A 16,928-nucleotide genomic window follows, 5' to 3' on the forward strand; every position below is an offset into this window, starting at 1 on the left:
ATTGATGTTACCAAGGTTACCACTGAGGTGATGGTTGGGGGGATGGGAAATGGAACTGGAAACTAACGAACACCAACAGAAAATGAAACAAAGTGTTCACACTTCCCAGGTCAGTAAAGGTCACTTAGGAATGAATATGTATGTATGTATTCCTATTGGCTGGCTGTGCTCTTATCTATTGATGTTACCAATATGGTTGGGGGGATGTGAAATGGAAACAGTTGGAAGCTTGACAAAAAAAGTAATGTAATGATCAGCACTCACGTGACTAGAACTTGTTGTTTATTATTTTTGTTAGCAGGCACCTGAAATGCTAGTGCATGTTGAATTTGGCAATCACTGTGCATTTTAGAAAGGTGGTCCTGGCTGGAACTGTACACAGTTCAAATATATGTAATTGATTGTTGGTAAGTGTATTTTTTAAGTAGCCACACTGGCACCAGTATGTTTACTTTTCCTCCTACTTAACTCACTAGCTCAGCTTTGTAAGAAGGGCTTCTCTGCTTGTGTGTTGTTTTTGTTTGGTGTGAGGAGAGCAGAAACATCAGATCTTTATTCAATCTACTACAGTCATCTCTTACAGTGCCCTATCTCTATTAATACCAGGAGTGTTGTGATCTTCCTGCACACAGTGCCCTAACCCTGATACCAGTCTGAGACAGCACCCTCCCTGCATTACTAGTGAGAGGCTGGCTTCACAGACAGGGGGGAGCTGCCTGACCCTCACTCCTGAATTCCCCCATGTCCCAGCTAGTGAATGGTGTGTGGGTGAGGGGGGGGGGGGGAGGATGGTGAAGTCTGAGACAGCTCCCTCCCTGCATTACTAGTGAGAGGCTGGCTTCACAGACAGGGGGGAGCTGCCTGACCCTCACTCCTGACTTCCCCCATGTCCCAGATAGTGAATGGTGTGTGGGTGGGGGGGGGGGGGGGGGAGGATGGTGAAGTCTGAGACAGCTCCCTCCCTGCATTACTAGTGAGAGGCTGGCTTCACAGACAGGGGGGAGCTGCCTGACCCTCACTCCTGACTTCCCCCATGTCCCAGCTAGTGAATGGTGTGTGGGTGAGGGGGGGGGGGGGAGGATGGTGAAGTCTGAGACAGCTCCCTCCCTGCATTACTAGTGAGAGGCTGGCTTCACAGACAGGGGGGAGCTGCCTGACCCTCCCTCCTGACTTCCCCCATGTCCCAGCTAGTGAATGGTGTGTGGGTGAGGGGGGGGGGGAGGATGGTGAAGTCTGAGACAGCTCCCTCCCTGCATTACTAGTGAGAGGCTGGCTTCGCAGACAGGGGGGAGCTGCCTGACCCTCACTCCTGACTTCCCCCATGTCCCAGCTAGTGAATGGTGTGTGGGTGAGGGGGGGGGGGTGGATGGTGAAGTCTGAGACAGCTCCCTCCCTGCATTACTAGTGAGAGGCTGGCTTCCCAGACAGGGGGGAGCTGCCTGACCCTCACTCCTGACTTCCCCCATGTCCCAGCTAGTGAATGGTGTGTGGGTGAGGGGGGGGGGGGTGGAGGAGGATGGTGAAGTCTGAGACAGCTCCCTCCCTGCATTACTAGTGAGAGGCTGGCTTCACAGACAGGGGGGAGCTGCCTGACCCTCACTCCTGACTTCCCCCATGTCCCAGCTAGTGAATGGTGTGTGGGTGAGGGGGGGGGGGGGGGGATGGTGAAGTCTGAGACAGCTCCCTCCCTGCATTACTAGTGAGAGGCTGGCTTCACAGACAGGGGGGAGCTGCCTGACCCTCACTCCTGACTTCCCCCATGTCCCAGCTAGTGAATGGTGTGTGGGTGAGGGGGGGGGGGAGGATGGTGAAGTCTGAGACAGCTCCCTCCCTGCATTACTAGTGAGAGGCTGGCTTCCCAGACAGGGGGGAGCTGCCTGACCCTCACTCCTGACTTCCCCCATGTCCCAGCTAGTGAATGGTGTGTGGGTGAGGGGGGGGGGGTGGGATGGTGAAGTCTGAGACAGCTCCCTCCCTGCATTACTAGTGAGAGGCTGGCTTCCCAGACAGGGGGGAGCTGCCTGACCCTCACTCCTGACTTCCCCCATGTCCCAGCTAGTGAATGGTGTGTGGGTGAGGGGGGGGGGGAGGAGGATGGTGAAGTCTGAGACAGCTCCCTCCCTGCATTACTAGTGAGAGGCTGGCTTCACAGACAGGGGGGAGCTGCCTGACCCTCACTCCTGACTTCCCCCATGTCCCAGCTAGTGAATGGTGTGTGGGTGAGGGGGGCGGGGGAGGATGGTGAAGTCTGAGACAGCTCCCTCCCTGCATTACTAGTGAGAGGCTGGCTTCACAGACAGGGGGGAGCTGCCTGACCCTCACTCCTGACTTCCCCCATGTCCCAGCTAGTGAATGGTGTGTGGGTGAGGGGGGGGGGGAGGATGGTGAAGTCTGAGACAGCTCCCTCCCTGCATTACTAGTGAGAGGCTGGCTTCACAGACAGGGGGAGCTGCCTGACCCTCACTCCTGACTTCCCCCATGTCCCAGCTAGTGAATGGTGTGTGGGTGATGGGGGGAGGGAGGATGGTGAAGTCTGAGACAGCTCCCTCCCTGCATTACTAGTGAGAGGCTGGCTTCACAGACAGGGGGGAGCTGCCTGACCCTCACTCCTGACTTCCCCCATGTCCCAGCTAGTGAATGGTGTGTTGGGTGAGGGGGGGGGGGAGGATGGTGAAGTCTGAGACAGCTCCCTCCCTGCATTACTAGAGAGAGGCTGGCTTCACAGACAGGGGGGAGCTGCCTGACCCTCACTCCTGACTTCCCCCATGTCCCAGCTAGTGAATGGTGTGTGGGGTGAGGGGGGGGGGAAGATGGTGAAATCTGAGACAGCTCCCTCCCTGCATTACTAGTGAGAGGCTGGCTTCACAGACAGGGGGGAGCTGCCTGTCCCTCACTCCTGACTTCCCCCATGTCCCAGCTAGTGAATGGTGTGTGGGTGAGGGGGGGGGGGTGGATGGTGAAGTCTGAGACAGCTCCCTCCCTGCATTACTAGTGAGAGGCTGGCTTCACAGACAGGGGGGAGCTGCCTGACCCTCACTCCTGACTTCCCCCATGTCCCAGCTAGTGAATGGTGTGTGGGTGAGGGGGGGGGGAGGATGGTGAAGTCTGAGACAGCTCCCTCCCTGCATTACTAGTGAGAGGGTGGCTTCACAGAAAGGGGGGAGCTGCCTGACCCTCACTCCTGACTTCCCCCATGTCCCAGCTAGTGAATGGTGTGTGGGTGAGGGGGGGGGGGGGGAGGATGGTGAAGTCTGAGACAGCTCCCTCCCTGCATTACTAGTGAGAGGCTGGCTTCGCAGACAGGGGGGAGCTGCCTGACCCTCACTCCTGACTTCCCCCATGTCCCAGCTAGTGAATGGTGTGTGGGTGAGGGGGGGGGGGGGTGGTGGATGGTGAAGTCTGAGACAGCTCCCTCCCTGCATTACTAGTGAAAGGCTGGCTTCACAGACAGGGGGGAGCTGCCTGACCCTCACTCCTGACTTCCCCCATGTCCCAGCTAGTGAATGGTGTGTGGGTAAGGGGGGGGGGGGGAGGATGGTGAAGTCTGAGACAGCTCCCTCCCTGCATTACTAGTGAGAGGCTGGCTTCACAGACAGGGGGGAGCTGCCTGACCCTCACTCCTCCGGGGTATTGTGATCTTCCTGCACACAGTGCCCTATCCCTGATACCAGGGGTGTTGTGATCTTCCTGCATGCAGTGCCCTATCCCTATTAATACCAGGAGTGTTGTGATCTTCCTGCATGCAGTGCCCTATCACTATTAATACCAGGAGTGTTGTGATCTTCCTGCATGCAGTGCCCTATCCCTGATATCGGGATGTGTGCAAGAAGATCACAACACCCCCGGTATCAGGAATAGGGCACTGTGTGCAGGAAGATCACAACACCCCCAGTATCAGGAATAGGGCACTGTGTGCAGGAAGATCACAACACCCCTGGTATTAGGGATAGGGCACTGTGTGCAGGAAGATCACAACACTCCTGGTATTAATAGGGATAGGGCACTGTGTGCAGGAAGATCACAATACCCCTGGTATCAGGGTTAGGGCACAAGTTCTAGTCACATTGACTGATCACATTACTTGTTTTGTCAAGCTACCAACTGTTTCCATTTCCCATCCCCCATATACTGTCAGTAGGAAACTTGGTAACATGAATAAATAAGAGGGGCAGCCAATAGGAATACATATTCATTCCTAAACTGACCTTAACTGTCCTGAAAAGTGTCAAATTGTATCATTTTCAGTTAGTGCGCACTAACTCCCGTTAGTGCGCACTAATCGGAAAAAACGATTTTTAACGATTTTTTAACTAAAAAATCGTGCCTAAGACGATTTTCTTGCCCTGCCACACGATTTCTATCATTAAGACGATATGGAAAACGATTCACATCCCTAACCTGGACCATGAGAACTGTCGCCTGCCACGACCCATGCCAGTATCAGGACCAAGAGATTCTCCGTTCCTGAGACCCCATGTAAGTCCAGCCAGCTCTGGTACCCAAGGGCTCAACCTGAGGGAAATGAGGGCTGGTAGTGGTGAAGCCACAGCGGGGTCTCAGTCTCTCTCCGGCCTTGCCAGCTGATGGTGGAACCTGTGGGGCTTCTCCCCATAGGCAGGGAGGGAGGAACCATTAGGCGAGCTAGGCCTGTGCCTAGGGCGCCGAGACTTAGGGGGCACCGTGGCAGGCAGCAGAATTTTGAAAGAGCAAAAAGTGCCCTTTCAAAATTCTGCCAGCCCCGACTCCCCCTGCCTCCCCCCCAGTGCCACCCTCCCAATGACCCCCACTGGTGGTCCAGCGGAAGGCCCGGGAGTGATCTGCCATTCTCTGGGCCTCGGCTGCCACTAAGCAAAATGGCACCAGTGGCCTTTAGCCCCTACCATGTGACGGGGCCAACCAATGGCACCCCGAGGCCCCGGGAGTGGCAGATCACTCCCAGACCCTCCGCTGGACCACCAGGGGTGCATCGGGAGGGTGGCACTGGGGGGGGGGGGGGGGGGGCAGGGCGAGTCAGGGTCTGGCTGCCTGCCGCAGCGTCCCCTAAGTCTCGGTGGCTGGTCTCTGGCTGCGCCAATCTTCCTTTCTTTGGCCACGTGATCAGCTAGACCGGCTGCTCCAATCTTCTTTCTGTGTGTGTGTGTGTGTATGTGATGTGATGTATATGTGAGAAAGGAATGGAGCTTCTGTGTGTGTGTGTGTGTGCATGTGATATGTATGTGAGAAAGGAATGGAGCTTCTGTGTGTGTGTGTGCGTGTGTATGTGATGCGTATGCAAGAAAGGAATGGTGTTTCTGTGTGTGTGTGTATGTGATGTGTATGTGAGAAAGGAGAGGTGCTTCTGTGTATGTGTATGCGGTATATATGTGAGATAGGAATCTGATAGTTTAAAAAAATGAAATGTGATAATACATATACCTCAACTTTTGTGCTGGTTTTGTTGAAAAGTTGGATGAAAGATGAAATTACTGAATTTTAAGCATCCCTCTTCTGGAAAATAAAATTTAACAAAGTGGGTAGAGACAAATACTAAAGTAAAAAAAAAAATTAAAGTATTTAAAATGTTCATCTCAGCAAAATCACAAATTTAAGATACTGATGCCAGGTGGGGTTTGGGTTTTTTTTTTTTAAGCATAATTTAAGCATGAAGACTAGAATAGTTCCAATCTGAAACGGTTTTGCTTTTTTTTTTTTTTTTTTTTTTAAGCCTTTAGAAAATGTATATTTTTAAATGACTAAGACTGGGATCTTCCCATTTAAAAGGGAAGCTGACTAAGGATGTCTTTCTGTTCCATATCTCCCACACGACTCATAGTTTGAAGAAAGACACTTGCTTTAGAGAAGTTGTATGGTGTGGGTGGCTGTCCCTTGGGAGGACAGAATCTGAAGGAAGGGTGTCATTTTGCCTTCTGATAGGAATGTGGTTTTCTTATTTCATGGTTGGGAGCATCACTTTCATGTTTAGTAAAAGTGAAAAATGCTGCAAGTCTGAAAGCAAGGTACTTCTGTGAGAGTGTAATGTGTATGTGAGACAGGGATGGTGCTTCTGTATGTGTGTGGTGTATATGTGAGTCAGGAAGGGTGCTTGTGTGTGTCAATGTCTGTGTGCGAGAGAGATGGAGCATGTTTTTGGCTGGCTTGTGGCTGTGAGAGAGGGCATGTGTGTGATTGAGCCTGTTTGTAAGTGAGATAGAACATGTGTGTGATTGAGAACTTGTGTGTAAGTGAAATAGAGAGAGCATGTGTGTGATTGAAAGCCTGTGTGTAAGTAAGAGAGAGTGAGAGCATTGTGTGATTGAGAGAGACTGGCCAGAGAGGTGACGTGTGTATGTGTGAGAGTGACTGATCAAGGAGATGACTGTTATGTGTGTGTGTGTGAGAGAGAGAGAGACTGGTTGGGGAGATGATTGATGTGTGAGAGACAGAAACTGGTCCTGAGGGTGTGACTGGTGTGTGTGTGTGTGTGTGTGTGTGTGACCGAGAGAAGAGACTGATTGTGGTCCCTAAGGAAGAGGACTGTGAGGACAGCTTCAGCAGCTACTGCTGCTTCTGGTGTGGCCTGCAAGGGAAAGGAGTAGGAGAACTGCTGGAAAGGGTAAGTAAAGGTGGCTTTTTAAGTTCATTTTTCTTGATTGACTACCATTTTAATTATTGGGTAGTATGTAATGTGTCTGCTGTTTGAAATATTTTATTGATGTTTGGTAAAGCTTTCAAAATTTGCATGAGTCTTTAATTATTGGATATTCTATTCATCAGCTGCTTTGCAATTATTTTATTTGTATGGTTTATAATTATGATTAATGATTTATATATCTTGATTTTATTGATTTGTTTCACAAGGAAAGGTGAAATTTTTGTTTTTCCATTGTTAAACTGTATAGAGTCTGGTGTGATGCGTTTTACAGTTCAGTTTTTGTCTGCACATTTCTATTAATACTTCATGTGGCTTTATTCTGTATTTGGTTAGGGTCTGTCTCTGCTCTGTGTGTGTGACCATGATGAGAGATTCTGCTAGCATATAGTGTCTGTATAGGGATCTATAGCAATCGGGTTTGTTTTGTTTCCTCAGTAGGTGGTGTATTGGTATTCTAGGACCCAGTGTAATATTTGCCTTTGTTTTATCAAAGGTAGGGTTATTGTTGTTTGAGTCCTTGGTGTTACTGTTATGTTACGATGGGATTGCAGTATAGATTTTGAGTGTCTTTTTTGTGGGGTTTTGTGTTAGTTCACAATGGGCTAGATTTTCAAAGTGTATGCGCGTAAGATACGTGCATACCCCCCGAAAACCTAGCCCAAACTCCCCCTGCGCACACCGAGCCTATGTTGAGTAGGCTCGGTGGCTTGTGCAAGCCCCGGACGCGCATAAGTCCCGGGACTTTCCTGGGGGAGGGGGGGTGTCGCAGCTGGCGCGTAATCGGGGGCGTTCCAGGGGCATGGCCGCGGCCTCAGGACCAACCCCAGGACCAGACCTTGACACGCTGGTGGCCGGCCCTACACGTGCAAGTTACGCCTGCTTCGAGCAGGAGTAACTTGTACAACAAAGGTAGGGGGGGTTTAGATAGGGCCGGGGGGGGGTTAGGTAGGGGAAGGGAGGGGAAGTGGGGTGAGGCCGAAGGAAAGTTCCCTCCGAGGCCGCTCCAATTTCAGAGCGGCCTCAGAGGGAATGGAGGCAGGCTAAGTGGCTCGGCGCACGCAGGCTGCCAATTTTGGGCAGCCTTGTGTGCGCTGACCCCGGATTTTAATGGATACGCGAGGCTACGGGCGTATCTATTGAAATTCCACGTACTCTTGTTCGCGCCTGGTGTGCGAACAAAAGTACACCCGCGCTGTTTTTTAAAATGTACCCCAATGTGCCTGGCAGTGGAAGGTGTTAGTGCTGCTGTTACTGTGAGGTGACACTAGAATTTGAAAATATCTTTTAGTATGATGAGATCTAAGGAAAACATCCAAGCTCCATTGTTTGGGGGAATTTCAGTGGATGCACAGTTACAGAACTGGAGGTGCAGGATTTGTATTCCTATATATTCCTATATATTCCAGATTTCACTCTCATAGCCATATAGAATTAGTTGAATGAGGCTATCAAATAATTTTATAGTGTGAAACTGGCCGGCTTTTTAAAATTACGCAGATGACCCTCTGGCCTTTTTTTTAACACCTTTTTTTTTATAACCAATTTTAAAGCAGGGTCCATGTTATAGAGGTGGGTGTGATGAAGAAATGTCATTTTGGTTCCCCCCCCCCCCCAACAATTCTTCTGTCTAGAGACGCCACTGATTTTCTGTGACCTTAAGCATTAGTACAAGAAGGATTAAGGGGGGGGGGGGGTGCTGGAGAGGCACACAAATGCATTGATCCCCGGGTGCCAGAGACCCTTGGTGCACCACTGGGTGTGAGTCATATGGGGCCGCAAGAGGTGGCAAAGAGGAGTGGAGATTTGGCGGGCCGTGAGCAGTGCCCAACCTGCTCGTTACCCAGAAAACCACATAGTCGGTGGGCGTGATCGAGAATGAGGTAGGAGTCGGGGCCGAGACAAGAGGGTGGCGGCGCAACCTGGGGGGGTGCAAGGGAGAAGGCTCGCCTAGGATGCCAAATCCCCTTGCACCGGCCCTGCCCATAGGTAGCGCCAATTCCCCCTCAGTCCCGGGATCCACGACCATAACATACGCATCTGATTGAATATGTTGGCACCCAGAGGAAATTTACCATTCTGATGCTGCAGAAGTTAGTAGAGCAGCAGACACCCTTCATAATCTGTCTTTGGAAACAGAGATAGATATGGATCTCCCCCAGGGACATCATAACTAGTTAGTGATGTGGCAGCTGCTACAAATCCTGAAGACTTTCAAGGATGTCATGGAAGATTTGAGTTCCAAAAATGCAGGTTCATTCCCATAGTAAATATTCTGGAGGAAACGTTTGAGGATTTTCAGAAGCTAGAGGGAATGAAAGCAGAGGTGTTGCCGCTTGTGGATTCCTTGCAGCAGGAGATATTGAACCGTTGCAAGACAGAATGAAACCTCTGACAGAAAGCAGCACTAATATATCTGCCACAGTTTGTGACCCATGGGTGAAAAGAAGTCTCATCCTTGGTCCCAGCATCTCACTTACATGAAGGAGATACCTGCAGCTAGGGTGCATGGATAGGAGCACCAGAAGCAGAGAGTAGTGTGAGCATGAGCAGCACCCTGTCAGCTATCATTTCTTCCTCTGCTTTCTCAATTTCCCACAGCCATATTGCCTTCACAGAATCATCTCTCCTAATGCAGGCCACAGCTAAAACAGCTGGCAAAAGAGACCATTACTAGGGATGTGCATTCATTTGAAATGAATGGGTAAAATGCAACAAATGAGGCTATTTTCATTTCATTTGTGGACTTCTAAAATGAATGGAAGGTGAACACAAATTTAAACAAAAATTTTTATTTTATTCCTTTGTTTCCCATTCAAGTCTATGGCTGTACCAAGGAAGCAGCAGGTGCAAACAGGGACTAACTAGTAATTATAGCAACCAACTTTTGCCTATGTGACATAACAGCTTTTTGGAGCTAAGGTGAAAGAAGTAGGCATGGAGACCAGACAGAGGACAAATCACAGTGAAGCATCTTTTTAACTAGGCTATAGCTGCAATCTGGATCAAATGATGCTGATGTTTTCTCACTAAAAGTTCTGAGTATGGGCAAAGAAACCCCATTTGCACTGTAGGATTTTGCTGAGGAAAGTTGTGCATTTAGAAGCCCTCTTAAAGTTTAAAAAACATTTAAAATGTAGGCAATAATATTGGCACAGGGCTTTTACTGATATTCAGTGGAGCAGTTACATTCAGTACACTCATTTACTTTGACAAAAAGACATATGTATTGTGATTTATTGTGTCTCTCCCTGTCTAAAATAGAATAGTGCAGTACTCTCAACTTAAATGCAGACAAATTGAATTGAAATAAAGCACTGTGTTTCTAGCCTGCTTCATTCTATTTTTAACAAGTTTTTTCTTTGTGCAAAAGGAATCAGTCAGCAGTGCACATACATACACTCTATGACGGTAACTTTTAAACAGGCATGTGGGTGTATATGTGTGTGCACATTTGCCAGCTTGCGTCCAGACATGCATCCATTTTATAACATATGCACATATATGTGCACATGTTATAAAATAGCCTGGATGGTGTTGGAACCAGGCCTCTGGGCCAGGCCCTGGTGTTGGGTCTGGGCCTTGGCTGAGGCTGAGGCCCCAACATATGGCCTAGGTCCTGGTGTCTGGCCTAGGCTGAGGCATCGGTTCCAAGCCTCCAAGCATGGGACTTGTGTAGGGCCTAGGCCAAGGTCGCAACAACCTACCATTGCCTAGGCCTATGCAAGACTGGATGGCAAAACTTCATTTTTGAAGAAACGCACAACAGGTATTCTCTTACAAGATAAGTCAGTTTTATTTGCATAAGAGAAAAAAGTATGGACTATTTGATGATCTATGATTAGAATTAATAGAGGTAGTAGAGAAACAGACCATATGCTCTGCAAGTGTATATTATCAGCATCTCTCTCTCTCTCTCTCTCTCTCTCTCTCTATATATATATATATATATATGATGGTCATCTTATCCAGTTCAATGTGGTCCTTCATATTTATTTGGTGAATTCACATTCTAGGTTAGTAGAGCAGCAGATACTACTTCAAGATCTGTCTCTGGAATCATAGATGGGGTGGCTTGTCCCCTGGATCATCATGATTGGGTGGACATGAGGCAGTTGGTATAAATCCTAAAGACCTTCAAGGATGCCATAGAGGATCTGAGATCCAGAAACGCCACCCTGGGTGGGATCATCCCCATAGTAAACATTCTGGTGGTAAAGTTAAAGGGTTTCCATGAGCAAGAGGGAACGGAAATAGATGTGTTGCAATTTCTGGACACCTTGCAGAAGCAGATGCAGGTAAGACTGAATTCTCTGCCAGAAATCAATACTTATATGTTTGCCACAATTTGTGATCCCTAGGTGAAGGGGGTGCTCTAGTTCCAGCATCTCACATACATGAAAGAGATACTGGCAACTAGGGATGAGCATTTGTTTGCGATAAAATAGGAAATATAGAGGATATTTCCTATTTCATCATGTTTAGGGGGGGGGGGGGTCCCCGAAATGATAGGAAAACCCACGGCATTTTGTGTGGTTTTCTTATCATTTTTTTTTTGGGGGGGGGAGAAAGAGCACATAAAAAAAACCCAAACCCCAAATCTACCCAACCCTTCAGATTTAATTCATTACAATCCCCCACCCTCCCGACCCCCCAAAAACTTGCCTAAAGTCCCTGTGGTCCAATGGGGGTCCCGGGAGTGATCTCCCCTTCTCGGGCTGTTGGCTGCCACTAATCAAAATGGCGCCGATGGCCCTTTGCCCTTACCATGTGACAGGGGCTATCGGTGCCATTGGCCGGCCCCTGTCACATGGTAGGTGCAATGGACAGCTGGCGCCATCTTAAAAAATGGCGTAGGCCATTCATTGCTCCTATCATGTGACAGGGGCCGGACAATGGCACTGATAGCCCCTGTCACATGGTAAGGGCAAAGGGCCATCAGTGCCATTTTGATTAGTGGCAGCCGACAGCCAAGAGGGGGAGATCACTCCCGGGACCCCCATTGGACCACCAGGGACTTTAGGCAAGTTTTTGGGGGGTCGGGAGGGTGGGGGATTGTAATGAATTAAATCTGAAGTGTTGCAGAAGGAAAAACTTTGTTTCATTTCATTTTTCTGGGACCCAAATTCATTTCATTAGTTTCATTTGTTTTTCATTTACCATTAAAGTCAATGGGGAAGTATTTGCAGCCTATTTTTGGCTGCAGAATTGGGGCATTCACCCCAGTGGATGGCACCATTTTGATATATGACATTGTATAGAAGATGAAGAGCTCTTGAGCATCAAGGCATGCTATAAATTGCCTCTTTAGTGCTCTCTCAATACTACACAAGGGGCTACCAACAGGCTGCCCCCTTTGAAGTGTGCCTTCAGTTGTGCACTAGCAACTGTGCTCCACTGTCAGCAACTCTTAAAGAATGATCAGGCACATGATGATGACATCATCAAGGAAGGGGTGGAGCTTTAAACTCCTGTCTAAGGAGTGGAACAGGAGAGCAGGAAGTACCGTGGTTTTGGGAATTGCTATTTCAGCATCCCCATCTTGTCTCGTTCAAGACAAAGGTTGAATGGGAAATAAAGATTAAAGCAGTACAATTGGCTCAAATAAATGGGAAGACAGAAAGAGAAGAATCAGTGATCATTAGTTTCCAACATCTGTTTAAGGGGCTGTTTCATGAAGGTGTAGTACAATTTTATCATGAAATATGTGCACAGTTTTACCATGAAAACTGTGCACAGTTAGTCACTAGGTCCCATTGACAAAATGGGACCTGAAAGAAATAACCTTGTGCTTTTCTTGTAGTAAAACAGTATCTTATCTTCCCGAATTAGTCCCTAAGTGAAACAAAATACACTTTGAGCCTAATTTATTTATTATTTATTTAACATTTTTATATACCAAAATTCATGTAGCAAAGTTACATATCAATTCGGTTTACATTATAACATTAACAGGCATGACCGAATGCAATGCAATTACATCGAACAGGAGAATAAACTTGGGTCAAGTAAACTGGGGATTAAATAAATAACAAACAAATAACAAAGAATATATTAAACAGAGAATACATTAAAGAATGAGTGAGGTTCTAGAGAGGACCTGGCTAGATATGAAGTAGTCACTGTACAAGCTGCGGATATTTGGATAGCTTGAGCGGAATTGTCGTTATGGATAGAAAGCTTGTTCGAATAGCTTGCTCGAATAGCTTGTTCAAAAAGCTTGTTCGAATAATGTAAAAATGTTGGCCTTATTCATAATAGGGAATTTATGACATTGACAATAGTTTTTATTGCAATAAATCCTCACTGAAAGGAACTAATTCAGGGCCAACATGTTTAAGTTCCTTATTCAGCTTTTAGGAAAAGAAGGATGGGATGATGTAGTCAATTGGTATTATGGGTCCTGGAGTCTGGGAAACCCACACGGGGAGCAGCACAGGACTGTAAGGCAGGACTTGGAGCAAGACAATGGCTGGACTTCTGCCTAGCCAGCCCCTTCTCCTGCAGTTTGAGCCCATGAGTTTTGGGAGCCAGTAGGAGCAGCAGTACAACATAATGGTGAATCTACACAGGCAAGGCTTGGACAAGACAGGCTAGAGATAGGGTTTGAACAAGGCAGGCTGTAGACAAGGCATGGATTAAGCAGGATTGGCAGGCAGGACAAGGCAAGGCTGGATAATAAATAGGACCTGAAACTAGACAAGTTAAGGGTGAGGCAAGGCAAGGACAAGACTCTGGTACAGGCAGGACTGGACAGGATACTGGAACAGACAGGACAAGACCAACAAGGCAGGCAAGGGAAACACCAAACAAAGAATACTGAAGCCCGAAGGTAGCAAGGCTTAGAACAGGCAGAATAGGCCCAAAGGCCTCAAGCCAGGATACAAGAGTGAATAGGCCAGAGCCCTCAAGAAAGAGATTCTGACTTCCTCAGGTGGCTCCCTTCTGCATGACTCAGCAGCCGGTTACAATCCTCCAACGTGGTGGGCCTCTGAAACACCCTCAAGGTTCAACTCCGAGCTTAAAAATCCCCTGCAGCAGGTCCAGACAAGCTCTCAGACGAGTAAGCACAAAGAAAACTTATAACTCAATGCCTTATTTTCACAGTACATAAACAAAGCCCATACACTGTCCCAGAGCTCTCAGTTCATTGAAAAAAAAACCCTTGCTTGGCTTTCTAGCCAGCAAAAACCACCCTGCTCAGCGGTAGCACAACACTCCCCAACTCTCCTCCGTTGTGCTACAGGTCACGATCTTCCCAGTCATTCACAACAAAACACAAACCCAGCCTGACAACAGGACCCACCAAAATGTAAAAGTAATCACGCACTTACTCAGTGTCCATGTCAGAGTTAGTAGTTTCCCCTGCAGAGACCTCTTCTTCCATAGTGTCCTCCTCCTCCCGAGAAACCCAGCTTTTCTTCTAACTCTGATGTATCTCCAGTGCCTTCCCCTTCAACAATCATGGGAACAGGTGTGCGCCTTCCCTGGGTGACCTGCTTAGTTGTATAATCAAACCTCTCTCTTTCCCATTGTTTCAGCTCAGGCTCTAAAAACCTGGGAAATGTAGTCTTTCCCTGACTCCATGGCAACTTCTGTTGTCTGACCCCCCCCCATGCTCTGAGCTCAGGAGCCAAGGATACCTCCGGACAGCCAGGTCACAATACTTTTCAGTGACATTTTTTTCAGGTCATTTTGTGCGACTCCTGCGGCGCAATGGAATCTTCATATCTTTGTCGGGGGGGGGGGGGCGGCTATCAGCCTCCCTCCCAAAGTGTGTTGCAATGACTTGAAATATGACTTCTGTTGTCTAGGTCTGTTCCGGGCTCTCCCTGAGGTGATCCAGTTCGGGTTTTTCTCCCCTGAGACAGTCTGCGCCTCATCACAATAGGCATGAGGACCTCAAGGCAATGCAAGGCAAGGGCTTGTAGGCTACAAGGCAAGACCAAGGCAGAAGGCCTGTAGGCCACAAGACAAGGCAAGAACAAGAGTCAGGACACAGAACCAGAACTGAAACCATGAGAAGACAAGGAGCTTCTGGCAAGACAGGGTTACTTAGGGTTGGGACTTGGGCATGGCAAGGGCAGTGAGGAGTAGCTTGACAAGACTAGTGATGAGGCATAATGAGGACCTCTGCTGGTGGGGAGGCATCATGATGGTAGGATAAGTTTGCATAGCAGGTACAATCTTAACAATTGGCACAGAGTAACAGATTTTTACCTCTAGATCTTCCATCATAGGCCCTGAAAGTAACAAAAGGTTTGTGAACTCAGTCTGGTTCCTAGTGAACAGTTGCTCATATCATTAAAAAAACTCACCGTTATAATTTGCACTAATTTACACCACTGTTAGCAGTTTCAGCAGCAAGGCTAAATATTACACAGATATTTATTGATTCACATTTATAAGTCATCCCTCTACAAAGACCTAAGATGAAAATACATAAAATAAAATATAACACATGCTCAAAATACAATATATATGTTAACAAAAGCATAAACCTAATCACTCAGGACATTATCCAGGCAGGAAATCAACATATGTTCACTAAATAACCACAACAAACCAACATATTACATAGATCTTTCCAAATCAGTCATAACCCATACCATATCTAATTTAAAATATTGGCATAATTAGCTCCATTTGTTTTACATTTCTACCATAGTTAGAGGGCAGCAGTGAATAGCCAAGATTTTAAAAGAGTTTTAAATACTACATGCACTTTCTAGAAACTCAATTACTTGATAAGGGAGCTGATATCTCTGATTGATGTTAACATTGAAAGAGCCTCTTAAAAAGATTTTAGACAGATCAAAAGCTAATAAGCAGCCAAAACGGGCTTCATGTACAGAGTACCTGAATGCAATCCGCTTCGAAATGCCTGAAAAGCGGAATATAAATAAATGGTTTGATTCTTTTGGTATATAGATATAAATTTAGGAGGAATCTTGCTGCAGTAAATCTGGATTAGTTGTAATCTCTGGTTGCTTTTTTTTGGAAGGTCCTAAATAGAAAGCATTACAATAATCATATCTTGATGTCACTATGACATGAAGCATCACGGCCAAATCTTATTTAGATAAGTAATAGCTGAAGGCGACAAAGCATATGGAAATGGTAAAAACCAGCCATCACTATCAAGGAAATTGGGGTGTGGATCCTGAATTGCCTTCTACCTCCTGATGATGGTTCCTCTAGTGCAGGGTTGAGAAAAATTAATGGGGTAAGGGGAGGAGGCTTGCACCAGCACTGCCTCCACTGCATCTCTTCTGTGAAGAAACAGAGGCCTGCACTTTTCAGTACTGTCATTCCAGCAACTTTCACAAGATCTAAAATTCATAAAAAGTAAGAAAAAAAATCAATGGAAGAAAGTACAAGTTCTAAAATGTAAACAAATCAGTCACCTGCCTTGGAGTTTTGAACATGATTGGTATATGCACAGTTGTGTTATTTGCCGCTTTCTTAATACTAGAAGAGGAACCTTAGAAAGATAAAGCAGTATTCCAAGTAGGGGACAGACGTTGTCATCAGGAGACAGGTGATTTTCCCAAACAATTGTACCATCCACTCTGCCTACAGTTGTTTTGGTAGATTTTGTTTTTCATTGTCTTGGCAGCAGTGATGTTTATAATATTTGATTCACATGTAAAATACCCAACAATAAAAGCACATCTCCAGAGTTTACCATAACTCTTTCAATATCTAGTCTGCTATGTGGCTTTGAGAATAAAGGCTGTCTTCTTAAAAAATTTTTGTATTCAGTAGAAATTCTGCATGTCACTACAGTGCATTTTTGCCTGTATCCTGGAGTTTTATTTATACTGTACATCAGCACTTGCCTGAGGAATCCAAGATCACAGTGTAATGAAACATATAGATCATTTGTGATAGGAAGAAAAATCTCTTGAGTGCAAAAGCTCAGATTACCTTCTTTTTCTAAGCCTTTGCCAGCAAGCAATGAGCATTTTAACCTTTTCTTTATTAAAAAAAAAAAAAAAAAAAAAGCCCAAAACCTGAACCCTACATTTCTGCCTCTCACGGCACTTCAGAAAAGCCAATTTAGCATTTCTATTAAATAAATCCCTGTGGAGTTTTGCTAGCCTATCATTTTTACCTCTTATACCCAGTATAGAATCTACAGAAGATAAAAGTGTATCTTTTCACTGAGAATGCTCACTGTGAACCCTTGCATCTAACTTTGGAGAAGTTAGATTCTCAATCGTGAACTGCATTCATCAAGTCAGATGAATACAGTTTGCTCCTCAGTAAAGTGATTCATCTCTGTAGCTTTAGCGAA

Source organism: Rhinatrema bivittatum, chromosome 2, assembly GCF_901001135.1.
Source record: "Rhinatrema bivittatum chromosome 2, aRhiBiv1.1, whole genome shotgun sequence".
Classification (NCBI taxonomy): domain Eukaryota; kingdom Metazoa; phylum Chordata; class Amphibia; order Gymnophiona; family Rhinatrematidae; genus Rhinatrema; species Rhinatrema bivittatum.